This window comes from Canis lupus, chromosome 22, assembly GCF_003254725.2.
Source record: "Canis lupus dingo isolate Sandy chromosome 22, ASM325472v2, whole genome shotgun sequence".
Lineage (NCBI taxonomy): Eukaryota > Metazoa > Chordata > Mammalia > Carnivora > Canidae > Canis > Canis lupus.
In genome coordinates, this window is record NC_064264.1 from 31,502,067 (window position 1) to 31,517,155 (window position 15,089).

Consider the following 15,089-nt stretch of genomic DNA (forward strand, 5'->3'; position numbering starts at 1 on the left):
ACACAGCTTCTGGGAAGTCAAGAGAAAATCAAGTCTGAGAACAATGCTGTCCTTACCTTTACTCCAGGGAAAAGCTGAATTTGCTCTAGGAATAAGAAGCAAAGGCAAAAATGTCATTGTCTTAGTAACATTTTCATCAAATTATGTAAGTATAATTTCCTAAAGATTTCTTAAAATATCTCTAATGCTTAATTGAACAATAACAACCATTTTCTACCCCCAAATTTTAAATTAATTTCTGTAAGCATTAATTTACTTAGAGCCTAACCCATTAGCAAATGATAAAGTAGGATCCAAAGTAATAATAGTTGATTCAGCAATAAGCATTTTCAGCTGAAAAACTCAGTTGTATTTCAACATGTAGCAGCTTTAAACTTCAGGTGCAGACACTGATGAAAGTCAAAAGGTTAGTGATTAATTTCCTGCCGTTGTCACTAGGCTGCTTATTATGACAGATTTCTGGAAGTGATAGACAATGGAAGTAATCATGCAAAGGTCTAGTTTGTGTGGCATGAGCAAATATAATGTAGGCCTAATACCATGAAGCATTTTGATTATTAGAAATTCTCATAGCATATGAGAGGACCAAAATATATAGGAAGTCTATCTTCCCCATCACAAATATGATGTAGGGGAAAGAGGGTAAAATAAACATATAAAGTTTGGTCATTGCATGGTAAGATGTACCTTTCCATCCATAAATATGTGTGAATATTCTTTGATGTTTAGCATTATATTGGCTTTAGCTTGATCTTGTAATATAGCTCCTTTTCTCCTAAGTGAACTTTATTTTTTTTTAAAGATTTTATTTATTTATTCATGATAGACACAGAGAGAGAGGCAGAGACATAGGCAGTCCTCTGCAGGAAGCCTGATGTAGGACTTGATCCCAGGACCCCAGGATCACGACCTGAGCCAAAGGCAGACGCTCAACCACTGAGCTACCCAGCTGCCCCTTGACCTTTATTTTTTAAAAAACACATTATGATAGACTTTCCTTTCTGTGGCTAGTATTGGCTATTAAGCTTTTGGACTAAGATCTATCTATCTTGGAACAATGAGACATCAATTGTCTTAGTTCTGATGTGGGCTAGGTATTTGTCAAGGCCCTGAAAACTGATTTATATGCAGCAGGCCAATTTCCTGATGCCTTTCTGATAACAACCTTCCTTTAAACCTCTGGATCAGAAACTGGAGAGAGGTATGTCCCTTTTCAAGTTAAGCGGCCTGGAAAAGAGAAAAGAGCACAAACCTTGGCAATTCTGAATCCTGAATCCAATTCTAGTTGTTTACTTAGCTGAGAAGCCTCACGTGAATCGTTTAACCTCCATATATCTCTTGGGCAAAAAGAATAATAAGAGTCTTGTGATGGGGAAGATAGACTTCCTATATATTTTGGTCCTCTCATATGCTATGAGAATTTCTAATAATCAAAATGCTTCATGGTATTAGGCCTACATTATATTTGCTCATGCCACACAAACTAGACCTTTGCATGATTACTTCCATTGTCTATCACTTCCAGAAATCTGTCATAATAAGCAGCCTAGTGACAACGGCAGGAAATTAATCACTAACCTTTTGACTTTCATCAGTGTCTGCACCTGAAGTTTAAAGCTGCTACATGTTGAAATACAACTGAGTTTTTCAGCTGAAAATGCTCTAAGACTAGTGCCTCTGTTGGAGCTCCTGGGTGGCTCAGTTGGTTAAGTGTCTGACTCTTGACTTCAGCTTAGCTCATGAGATCAAGCCCCACCTCAGGCTCCATGCTATGTGTCCCACAATGCGTGGAGCCTGGTTAAGATTCTCTTTCTCTCTTTGCCCCTCCCCCACCACTGCAGTCTCATTCTCTCTCTCAAAAAAAAAAAAAAAAAAAAAAAACACAAAACAAAACAAAACAACTAGTGCCTCCGTTGAAAAGTTTAAATTCTATGACGTTTGTGAAACATTCAGTATGGTGCCTAGAATAAAATGACTGTGTAAGAAATACCAGAAAGCATTTTAATTAATACATTTATTAATACATTTTCTGGTTCCTGGAAGGTAAATATTAAGGTGGGTACACTTGTTAGACTGCATGATGGGGTCTCTTTTAGGAAGGTCTTGCTTCTAATAGACTTGATTGTATTATGAATTGATTGATAGCTAAGTCTGTGCAATCATTGGTATTGGCTGTTGTGCTGGGTTGCCTTCTTTTGATGAACAACTATATGATAATCATGAAATATGTGAGACTGACCACTTCAGTGATTGTTCCACTGGTCTTCAGAGATGTGACCAAGGTCTTTATGACCAACTTAACAATAACCACTTGAAAAACAGTCAAGAAAATGGAAAGCAGTGAAGATTAGTTATGTAGATAGCATATTTTGCTTCAGTTATGGAGCTACATAGATTCAGAGGCTTTGTTAAATTCAGTAAGTTCTTAAAATGTACTACCATACACGAAGTGTGTTTCCCAATAAGCTACCTTTGGAGAGGAATATACAGATAACTGGAGCACAATGGTATCAGATCCAATTTTTACTTCAGGACATTTCTTTTTATTTTATTTTATTTATTTCTTGTTTAAAGATTTTATTTATTTACTCACAAGAGACACAGAGAGAGAGATAGAGGCAGAGACACAGGCAGAGGGAGAAGCAGGCTCCATACAGGGAGCCTGACATGGGACTCGATCCCAGGTCTCCAGGATCACACCCTAGGCTGAAGGTGGCGCTAAACCGCTGAGCCACCAGGCTGCCCAGGAAACTTCTTTTTAATTTTATATTTAATATTATTAAACGTCTGTGACATGACACTACAAATTAGTATAAACGATTTCTTCATCCTTTGGATGTTTGCTCTAAGGAAGACAATAGTGTTGCGATGGAGAAATGGTTTCAGATAGACACTTCCACGATGGTGGACCTACACCATCCACATTAGGGAATATATGAGACCAAAATGAAGTCAGAAATTTTGATAGTTTGTAACTTACTAACTTTTGAAAAATACATACAAAAAGCTATTTCTAAAAATCCAGCATTTATTGATTCATCTGTTATGTGCCAAAAATAGAGCTTTTAGCAATTCTGAGCTGTTCTCAGAAATAATGAGACTTTGCTAAGTACATGCAGTGCCTAAAGTTTGGTCTTTGAGGAGTTTAATATGCACAGCTGGGTCTTGTTATTGGTGCCAGTGGAATTTGTAGCACTATCTATTTTATGACACTTCCACACCTACTTTTACCTTATAAGGTAAAGACCCAAACTCTAAATGTGTATTATACATAGGCCTATATTTAGCAGCAAAAATAAGGATTTTTGCAAGCCAAAGAGAAACAGAAATTCTGTCTCCAGATGCTGTTTTTGACAAGCTGCATCTAAATAGTTGCTGCCCAATGTCATGATAGTTGTTGGCTAATTCCGGCCTGTTTTCTTAAAGCCATTATGTAAAACCAGATTTCTATTTTTTTAATATGACATCTAAAATACTTACGTGCATAATTGAGCCTAAAATAAAATGAAGCTTTAAGTACCATACAGACATTGATGAAGTGGCTAGTTTTATTAGACTTTAAAGTCGTGACCCCAAATCTGACTCTCCTCACAGTGTTGAGGAAGTTCTTAAATTTTATATAGCAAGGCATATTTTAAAAAAGACAAAAACTTTTAATCAACCTGATTATAATTGTATTATAATTATAATTCTTGAAGAAACTTTCAGATCCATACATGTTTTTTCCTCTCTGGGACCTGTCTTGAACATACAGAGTTAGATCCCCCAAATGTCCATTTTATACTGTAAGACCCCACCTTGGTGGCCATTGCTGATTGATGGGGGGGGGGGGGGCACCAGACTTAAGCTGTCCTACCAATGCCTTCTCATAGTTTTGCTGTTGTTGTTTTATTGTGGTGGTGGTTATTTTAAGTAGATCAGGGAAATATTTTTTTCACAGGAGATCTTGGTGGCCTCCATTAAATGACAGAAGTCAGTGCACACTTAGGATAATGTAACCAACTAGCCAAAAGGGGTGGAGAAGAGATTTTTTAACTTTGAGTTTCTCCATCTGGCTTTTGTGAAACTTAGCTATAGCCCTCCTTTTCCTTAGGTTTGGCATAGTGGAGTATTTTTACAAAATCAGTTTTGTAGAAAGCTAAAAAATTACAAAATTAGTTTCAGCATGGCATCTTTCAGCAAATACAGTAATCCAAATAGTTATGACTGATACAAAGGCCATGAGTAAGAACTATACTACCTACCTATCTAATAAACCTTATTCTAACACTTGTCCAGTTATACTTTTATATTTGTCTATCTCGCTTCACTAAACTATAAGCCTACACAGATAAGAACTTTTTCTTTCTTGTTCATGACTGTATTTATTGTGCTTTGAATAGTACAGCCATATAATTAATTGGCTTTCAGGAAATAATTGGTTAAGTGAATAAATTGCCTAAATTAAAGGTAGTAGCCATTAGTATGTCTCTTCTTTGGGGGTTGGGAGGATGTATTTTTCTCTGAGAAATATTAGTGGATTACAAAATGAATGTATTTTTCATTTTGGGGATCAGCGGACAGTTGAACAGGGATGGCATATAAATATAGCTTGGTTATCAGCTTCTAAATTACATCTCATATCTGAGAGAGGAATGATTTACTACACTTTTTCTTTGCAATTTGTCCTCTATATAATAATTCTTTTCCTTGAGGCTTAAATTCCCAATAAAATTTTTGTTGAATTGGGTCTAGCTCATGCATTCACTTCGCTCATTCATTTATTTATTCTTTAGGGTGTCTTTTGAGATTATTTTGACTGTCTGTCAGGCCTGTAATCACTAATATAGCTGTTTGTAATTGGATATTACTTCTTTACCTGTTTCCTTTTGCATCTTTCTCTCTCTGTCTACTCTAGGTTAGAGTACCTGACCTGCCATTTTGGGCAGTCATTTCTTACCCAGGAAAACCCAGTTTGGTTTTTCCTAAGTACTTTACACAATCAAAAAACCAATAAAGCCAACATACCTAGTTATGAAGATCTCTAATTACTATAGCTTCCAAAACCACACACAGATAGGAGTTTTTGTTTTTGTTTATTTTTGATATCATTCTGTTTTCTGAACTGGGGCAACAATTGACTAGCGCTAGCCAATGGATGAAGTTCTCTTAGATCCTTTCTTCTCATCTCCTTGTTTTAACTATGTATTCAGTAGCCAATTGTTAACTATCTTGTAGGAATAAGATGAAGACAGAGGCATGGTCCAGGCTTCTCAGGAGATCACACTACAATCTCATTAATGTGTTCTTGGGGGATCCCTGGGTGGCGCAGCGGTTTGGCGCCTGCCTTTGGCCCAGGGCGCGATCCTGGAGACCCGGGATCGAATCCCACATCGGGCTCCTGGTACATGGAGCCTGCTTCTCCCTCTGACTGTGTCTCTGCCTCTCTCTCTCTCTCTCTCTCTCTCTCTGTGACTATCATAAATAAATAAAAATTTTAAAAAAATGTGTTCTTGGTTGTGTCTTCTTCATATCTCTGCTAACATTTTATGTTGGACAACTTCCCTCTTGGTTAGAAGCTTGCAGACTCCACAACCATTAGGTCTTATGTATTTCATAGGTTTGGGAAGGCTTTTTCTCTCTCTTATTGTTGGCTGTGGGATTTTTGGTACATGTTGAGCTAGATGATGCTTCTTTCCAGGACTGAATTCTGTGTATTCTCTGATAACTCACTAAAATATGCTGATAAGGAAGTCAATTTATCTGAGAGATAATCAATTTACATAATGCTAATTATGTTCATATTTGGGAGCATCTTTGTTATATCTTACATTTTAATATTTTGGGGTTTTTTTAGATTTTAAAGATTCTCTCTTTCAACTTTACCTCTGGTAGAAAAACATGTCCAATCACAAATGTGGTGTCTTTGGTAAAGGTTCACCTTGAAGAGTGGGTGGCTATGTTTAGGTAGTTGTGAGGGAACAGTGACCTAACCTGCCACAGCATTGTAGGACATAAATGATATTTGGATGATACTGGCCTTTAAGGGAGACTTTAAGAATTCTGCTATGAGGGAATTCTTGTAAAAATTCCTACAAAGACTTGTAGTAAGTCATTTTCAGATGGGAATTTCTCTTATCATTTTAGAATTTTATTTTGAATTCTCAGCTCACACACCACATCGTTTCTTGATCCACAATACAAGTAGATATTTTTCCAGATACAACAGTGAATTGTCCTTGGCTTATAAAAATTGGAAATAAAATTATATAAACATTGAATGGAGAAAACACAAAATGATATAGAATATCCTTTTATAAAGCAAATATTTAAAGAAATAAGCAGGTAGGAAATATTTGGGACCTAGCCACCAATTCCTATCTTATTAATAAGACTTAACCATGATCTTGTCATTGCTGTCCATCAGCATGTTTGTTTATTAACTCACCCTGAAATACGTCTTTGTGCTAAATCTATGACATGATTAGGATTTACCACCCAAGTCTTTATAGCAAGTCAACACCAAGCTCCCTTCAGACTACTTCTTGGACTGAGTTGTTTAAATGGCTGACATTTGTTTGCACTTCTGCATATCTGATCATTAGTACTTTCTCAGTATCATCTCTGTCATTTCTAAGAGCTGCTTTCTCAGTATTTAAGAGCTTGAAGGAAAAAAAAATGAGAGGAAGAAACCATGTGGGGTTTCTGTATCCTTAAAGTAGAGAGTTATTAGTTATGTCTCCATAAAATGAAGTAATTTCAACATTATTATTAAGTAGGAGTGAAATATCCTATCAACATCTAAAACTGGTCGTCTATAGTGAAATATAATGGTTAGGGTAGCTTGGATCATATAAAAATAGCTCTGTCTAATAAGAGGTATTAGTTTATAAGCTAATTTTTATACAACTGTGTCCTGAAAAAATCAATTGTTCTTTTATAAAATATAAGACAAAACAGTATCAGTATCCGATTTTAAAAAACAGACATAACTATCTTGGTGAGTTAGATTATCAGAAAAATGTGAAGGGAGAGCCAGTTGAGAACAGGGTAGGAATAGAGCCAAAGGCAGGGACAGAAGTGCTGAAGTTTAGATGTTGTCTATCTCAGGAAAGGGTAGACCTTCCGTTGAAGAGGGTACAAACATGAGGGGATGAAACCAAGAAGTGGGGGACCAAAGATGCTAAAAAATGCAGATGACTCTGCAGTAAAGTGAATATCAGAGACAGTTTGACCTCTTTTCCATGTCTCTCCCTGGATCCAATTTATCAGGACATACCTATGTATGATGTATGAAAAAGGCACGAGAAACACCAATCTCTGTTGCTTATTTAACAAGGTTTATTATTTAAAATAATAACAGTAGAAATAGTTTCCATTTATTGAGTGGCATTTCAATGATGTATTAGTCATTTCATTTCTGTATCTGTATTGCTTTATTAAAATTTTATTTCAAAAACACTGGGAGATAGGTATTTCCCCAGCATTAAAGATGCAAATATTGATGCTCAGAGAAGGTAAGTCCATGCCTGTGGCCATAGGGCAAGTGAGTGACAGATGGAGAACCTGAGACCAAATCCATCTGACTGCAATCCCATGCTCTTAACCAAATGTTTTGATCATGTTCATATTGACACTGCATGTCAACGTCTATTCACAGCTTCCTTGTCCATCTTCCACTGACATACTTATTGGAAAATACAATGAATACAATCAAAACCAAAATTATTAAGTGACTCTTTCCAATGATTGATATTTGCCAAAGCAGTTTTTCTTTCAATCCTTTTTTTTAGACAGATCTCAACTTCAGTGTTCTAATCATACAAATTTAGAGTTCAATTCAAATCTCTATAAGATTAAAACAAATGAATAAATCAGGAAGCATAATGACTTTTGGAAAATATCCAGTGGTTATAAATCTGTCATGACCAACTAAAGGATACATCATATTAAAGAAGCAAACTTTGATGTTTTGCCAAGTATTAAAACATGCAAATTGCTCTTGTGCTGCATTATGTATATTTAAGAAATGTTGATGACAGGGCTATTTAAAGGCTCTGAAATATCCTTTTTTGGGAATATTTGTTTCTGTAGCAATTTCAAAATGCTAGCAACTCACATACTGATTTTAAAACACTTGTGGTATCATGAAAAGGTTGAACTTAAAAATTTAACTTGTGGAACATTTATTCTGGGGCACAGAGAACTAGGTTGGAATCCTCTACTTGGCACATTTAACTTGGGTGACCTGCAGCAAATTTTCTGATCTCTCTGAGTTTTAGTGTTATCATTTATATATTTGTCAAAATAATACCTTCCTCACAAATTTATTGGTAGGATCAATGAGGTCATGAATAAAAAGTGTCTTGTGCATTGTTGATGCTCCATGATGTCATTTGTAAAGAATTGAGGTGCAAATTAAATGAGATAATAATGCTAAAGAATTTGCACACTGTGATCACTGGACAAAGGTATGTGACTCTCTTCTCTAGACATTCTTTTAAATTCAGATAGCACATTGGACTTACTATTCTCACATACATATCCAAGTTCTTATGAAATGTACACCATGTTGACAATGACCATTACTACAGCTATTCATTAATTTATTCATGCATTCATGAAATGCTTATTGATTAATCACTAGGTTCCAGGTATAATCTAACAACCAGACAAAACTTGAAATATCAGTAAGTTTTTCTATTAATTGAAGATGTCTGGGTAGTTGGGCAGATGCTGACTCAAATCAACTCAGAAAGGAAATTGAGAATGGAGGCGTTTTAAGAAATGTTATGATTAAACCAACATTAGTTGTTTTCTAAATCATACAAGCTTTTTCGTAACAGATTCAGCTAATGGATAATATTAGTTGAAGGAGTATTATGCCATTGCAAAATCTACCTGATATAAGTTGTCAGGGCTCATATAAAAGCTCTTTTGTTGATGGAAATTGTTAGCTTGCCATTTAAGGCAACATCAGTCTAAAATAGAAATTGATTCCTGATTTAAGCAGTTGCTATGTATTGTAGTTATTACATTCTAATTAAATATTCCTCTTTCTCTTACAAAAGCTATTCTTTGACTTAACTTGCCTGAAAATGTATAATACTCTGTCCTGTACAGCAATATTTTGCTATGTGTATATGACAATTGAGAACACTGATTTACCTGAATTATCTCTAGTATATGGACTTGAACCTATTAGAATTTTTCATCAGATGAAATGCCTATGTAGGGCCTCAATTGTTGTTAAAACCATGGCATTAAATATATATATCCATTTGGAACAACCTCCATAGTGGATGCTTCTTACATACTTGTGGATTTCATTTCTTTATAATCCTTGGAATTCAACTATTGCCTTACTAAAACTCTTGCTTAGCCTATTTAATTTTTCATGAGTCTGTTGAGGTAATTTCCAGTTTAAATGTTTCTTAAATAGTACTGCTCTTGACTTCAGTGAAACTTCAAAAGATATTCCTTAGTTTATTATTCTAAAATTTACTCAGCCATGTTTGCTCTATTCAATAACTTAGTGACTTTATGCATTTTTATCTCATCCTCCTCTCAGTTCTTATCATTCCAGATTTATGATATCTAATTATTTTTGGCCTTTCTTCACAGAAGCCTCAACTTCCCCTTCATTATCTTAACTTTTCTTCCATGGACTTTTCCAGCTTCATTATTTATTTATTTATTTATGTCTTGACTCCAACAATCAGTAACATATCTATATTTTTTTGTTGTTTTTAAATAAGCAAGTAGATTTTTCTATAAAGTTTCTAGAGATTTTCCTTTGTTTTCTTTCTAGAAAGTTTCTAAAAAGACAGTTACCAGCATTTTGCTAAATTTCTATAACTTTTCTTTTACATTGAAACAAATTTAGTGGAGACACAGGAAATTTCAGAAAACCTGAGAAAATGAAACCTTGATACTCAGTGGAGATGGTCAAGCTCAGGCTACATGATCACGTAACAGAATCTAAACAGTGCTCAGGGAGTAACCTGTCTTATTTCACACTTAATTAAGCAGATTACAAAGTGAAATCTTAAAAGTTTCAAATTCCCTGATATTTTGGATACTGAAATGCCAATCTTATGAGAGTTAACTTTGAGAAGATTTACCAGGTTGTGTGACTGAATAGAAAGATGGCCAATGAACCTTAGCATGAGCAATAATACTCCAAGAGAAATATCACTTGAAAAATTCTTGGCTCTGGATATTGAACCAATCTAAAACAAGGACCAGTTATCAGTGGAATCCATTCCTTGAGTGTATTTTTCTAACATGTTGCTTTGGATATGCTGCAATTCCTAACTGTGAAATTCTATAACTCAATGAGTCTTAGCAACTCACTGTTCTCACCACAAACTTAATATCTTTCCTTTATGCATTAGACTGATGATTTGTTTCACCACATATAAAGCACAGTGTATAAACTACTTCTTAAGAGAAATTAGAACTCACTTTCTAGAGGTGATAAAGTTGGTGCACCTAAATTTAAATAAAAGGCAGAGTAAGGTAAGTGCATGGTAGAGGTATAAATAGAGGGCTGTGTAGTTTAAAGACAGAAACTCACAGAATTGAGTAGATTCATAAAGTTATTATTGATTGAAAGATGAATAGAATTTCAAAAGGCGGGGTGGGAAAAATTTCCAGGCAGTAGAAGCTGCATGAATAAAGGTGCAAAGGCATATTTCAGTGAACAGCAAATCATTCACTATAGCTAGGTATTAGAGTTTGCAAGGTGGGTGGGAGCCAACCCCAGAAGCTAAGGCAAATGTAGTCTACTTGGCCATGGAGTGGATTTAAAAAGCCAGCAGTAAAATACTTTTTCTATAGCTGTGTGGAGTAAAGAAGTGGAAGTGTTGGTGGGCTTAAAGATTTTTTGTTTGGTAGGGAGATTTCCAAGTGTGAGGTTTTGGAGGAGGTATAGCTGTTGAATGACTGAGTGAATGCTTTAGGGGTGCTGTGAACTCATTGCTTTTTGTCTTAGAAGGATGTTGAATCACAACTAGGGGCTATGGTGGTGCTGTCTTGATACCTTTGATCTCAGAGACATAGCTTTTGACTTGTGTGTGTATGTGTGTGTGTTTATATACTTGATTTTCTTTTTTTATATACTTGATTTTCATTTTTAGCTTTTAAAACATATAAATCCTTCTTGCTATGGCTAAAAGCAAAATTAAACAAACAAATGAAACTATTTCCTGGTTTCCAGGACTATATGGTGGACTTATGATTTCAGCTCCAATATTTTGAAGAGCTTGGAAATCATCACTCCCTTCCTTACAGAAAGAGAAAGGCAAAGAAAGTGAAAGTCAACAACAGTTCTAGAACCCATCAGAGAACTAAAATCACAGGACAAACTGTCACACCAAAATCTAGAGAGGTAGGCAAATCCAGAGAAGCATAGCCAATATCTGCTTCCCTAGAACAGAAGTCACATAAACTGAGTTCCCTATAATAACAGTGAATTATAACTGAGAGCTGCAAAAGTCAGACTCCCTTTCAGGAAGAATACTTAAGGGAGTCCAAGTCGGGAGAGAAGAGAAAAATCAAGGTTACTAGAAGAATTTGAAGCCTCTGGCACCTAAGGTAACAGCAAGTATTAAATATAGCCCAACTTCTAAATTGATTAATAGAAAATCTCACACTAAAAGCCTATTTCTCTCAGTTCCTATTAACTGATACATTATATCTAGCTTACAAAAAAATACTACAAGGCATGGAAAAACCAAAGGAAAAAAGATGAAGCAGGTGTCAGAACCAGATTCAGATATGACACAATTGTTGGAGTTATCAAACTAGATAGTCATGCTTTATCACTATTTAGCATTACTAGTCTTTCTCTGAGGCTTATGTGCCACAAGTCCTGAATCATGTGCAAAGCACTGATAATTACAAAATAAAAGCTACAAGTAGATGAGCTGTTGTATGCATGTAGAAACATCACAGAAAGCAAAGTCAGAAGTCCTAGAGAGAAGTCGCACACCTGCTTCCCCACAGAGCAATTGTTCTCTGAAGAAAAAGCCAAAAATCTCAGAGAAGCCAGACTGAAGTTTTAGAGCATAATCTTGTTGAGTTTGCTGTCCTCAGCCTTTTCTCTTAAATGCTGGGGTGGTGTAGAGGGGAAAGGGAAGGAAATGATGCATTTGCCATGTTGTAAAGCTAGATTTGTCATCACTTTCAATGGTTTAGAAACTTGAAGCCAATGTAGTTATCAACACATAGGAAAGGGTTTATATTTAATATTGTTTCCCCTGGAAACTTCCAGTTTTTCCAGCTAAGATTTGTCCTACTGTTCAGTTGTTTTGGTTCACTCTGATTTATTGCTGAGCTCATGAATCATTTGTCTCTCATATATAAGAAAAAAAAATCCTTTCTATTTATTTCCATTCTGTGTCAGTGTCTGTGTGTGGCTCACTAGGATGATAACCTCAGCCATAGGCCACAAGCCTGAGATTCAAGAGACTGATGTGTAGAGTACAATGACAGGAATTCAGGTTAGCATGTAACAGAGTTTCTATTTCCCCAGAGATACTTGTGTGGAAGACAAGGGAAATGCACTGACGTTATTAGCAATGTATTTATAACAGCCGGTACTCCCACCCTGGGTTCCATTGTTGAACTGCCAATGTTATTTCCATAAAAATCACACCAGGCTGTTTCAAGTTTATACAAATGATTTACTTCCACACTTGCAAGAGTGAGAAATGGTTCTTTAAAATGAGCATTTACTTGAAAAAAATTTCAGACAAGTCCTATGGGGATACACGTTGGAGAAAGCAATCTAAGACCATTCTTAAAAGCCTCAACATAATTATGTTAAGCTTTTCTAAATCAAAAGATATTCTATTAAAGTCAACATTGCTAAAAATTCCAAGTGTGACAGATTAAAGAACATGTATTGAAACTGGGATTTATTTGAGCCCTTTATCATGACCGCATGTATGGTGATAGCATTAATGATAATTGCATTGGTTTAATACTGTCTTTACATTACTCTAGGAATAAAGAGGTTGGGCTTTTGTTTGTTTTGTTTTATTTTTGTTTTGTTTTTTAGAGGTTGGTTTTTTAATTGGATTTCCTATCTGGAGAAAACCATCTCAAAATTTTTAAGATAAACCAAATTTATTTTTAGTTTTATAAAACTTTCTAAACATATGTCTGTCACCTATATCTGGTGAACCTTTTACTTTCTTAATGGCAATTAGAAAGGAATGGTTACTGATTATGACAGAATATTTAACTGCTTTTGTCCTAAAAATACCTAAGCCTTAACTAGATTACTCAATGGCATTTTGCAAATCACAGTCAATATTACCCTTAGTGATCAACTAGTCTAATTCTCCTAAGTCTCTGATATGCTGGATAAAAATCTCCTAGGAAGGTGGAAGTAAGATTTGCTTTTAACTAAATTTCATTTCTTTTGGGTTCTGAAATTTTAAACTAGAGTCAGTGGTATGGGAAGAGAATGACATACTTGGGCTTGGGAGTCCAAGAAATTTGGCTCATATTTCTATTCTAAAAATAGAATTTAACTTGGGTAAACACTCACGTAGCCTTCCTGAGGTCCATATTCTTAAAAAAAAATTTTTTTTAATTTATTTATTTGACAGAGAAGGAGAGCATAAGGCAGGGGGCAGAAGTCAGAGGAAGAAAGAGAAGCAAGTTCCTCGCTGAAAAAGGAGACTGATGTGGGGCTTGATCCAATCCCAGGATGCTAGGATTATGACCTGAGCTGAAGACAGACACTTAACCCACTGAACCACCCAGGTCCCCTACTGAGGTCCATGTTCTTTTTGGAGCTTGGGAGTAATTGCATGGTGCAGTGCTTGATACCCGAGAAGGTGCTCAGTAACTGCTGCTTCTGCAATTCTCTATGTCTTCATATGCCCATGGTCTTTAAGGAGCTTTTCAAATGGATAATAGATGAAGAGGGAACCTGAAGGAATTCACATCTTTCAGATGGTGTCTATTTTCTCAATGAAGTAGGAGCTTATCAAGACTGCAAAGGGGTGCCTGGGTGGCTCAATTGGTTAAGGGTCTGCCTTCAACTCAGGTCATGATCTCAGGGTCCTAGGATTGAGCCCTGCATTGGACTCCCTGCTTAGCAGGGGAGTCTGCTTCTCTCTCCACCCCTCCCTCTCTCTGTCCCTCCCCCTTTCAACTCCTCTTCCTCTCTGCCCCTTTCCCTCCCTCTCCCTCAACTCCTGCTCTTTCTCTCTCCTCAAATAAGTAAATTAAGGGACGCCTGGGTGGCTAGTGGTTAAGCGCCTGCCTTTGGCCCAGGGCGTGATCCTGGAGTCCTGGGATCGAGTCCCACATCAAGCTTCCTGCGTGGAGCCTGTTTCTCTCTCTGCCTGTGTCTCTGCCTCTCTCTCTCTCTCTGTCTCTCATGAATAGATAAATAAAATCTTTAAAAAAATTAATTAATTAAAATCTTTAAAGCAAAAAAATAAAAATTAAAAAATTAAAAAGACTGTATAGTGTAATGAAGATTCAAATGAAGATTTTGAATAGCTATTGCTCCCCTGTCTACAAGAACTTGGTATCTTTATTATACAAATATTGATGTTCTGGTTTCTTTCATTCTAGCCCAGGATTTGTGGCAGTCATGACTCTACATTTTACTGCTAAGAAAACCACAAATAGTTCGTGAGATGAAATTAATGCAGGTGGAAGAGTAGGAATTGTGCTTTCTTTATCATTTAAAATGTTCTCACAAAGCTGCAAAATATACTATTGGAGGTAAGACAAAGTGGTTGTATTCATTTGTTCACTCATTTATTTAGCAAACAACTTGGTAGTTCATTTCTTTTCATCAATGAATAATATATCCATTGTACCAGTTTGTTTACCCATTCACCTATTGAAGGACATCTTGGTTGCTTCTATGTTTTGACAATCATGAATAAATTTGCTATAAACATGCATGTGCAGGTTATTGTGTAGATGTAACTTTTCTATTTATTTGAATAATTACCAAAGAGGATGATTGCAGGATCACACGGTAAGAGTATGTTTAGTTTTATAAGAGTTGTCAAACTGTCTTCCCAAGTGGCTGTATCATTTTGCATTCTCACTAGCAGTAAATGAGAATTTCT

The 15,089-nt window shown here is 35.8% G+C and overlaps 1 long non-coding RNA gene across 1 annotated transcript in view; it reads left to right on the top strand.

Moving 5' to 3' along the window:
* The window catches only part of LOC112655788 (uncharacterized), a 38,326-nt gene continuing 23,237 nt past the window's right edge, over window positions 1-15,089 (top strand). The window contains exons 1-2 of the long non-coding RNA XR_003133890.3: window positions 1-145; window positions 14,581-14,733. This is a non-coding gene — a long non-coding RNA (uncharacterized LOC112655788). The remainder of the gene's footprint in view (window positions 146-14,580; window positions 14,734-15,089) is intronic.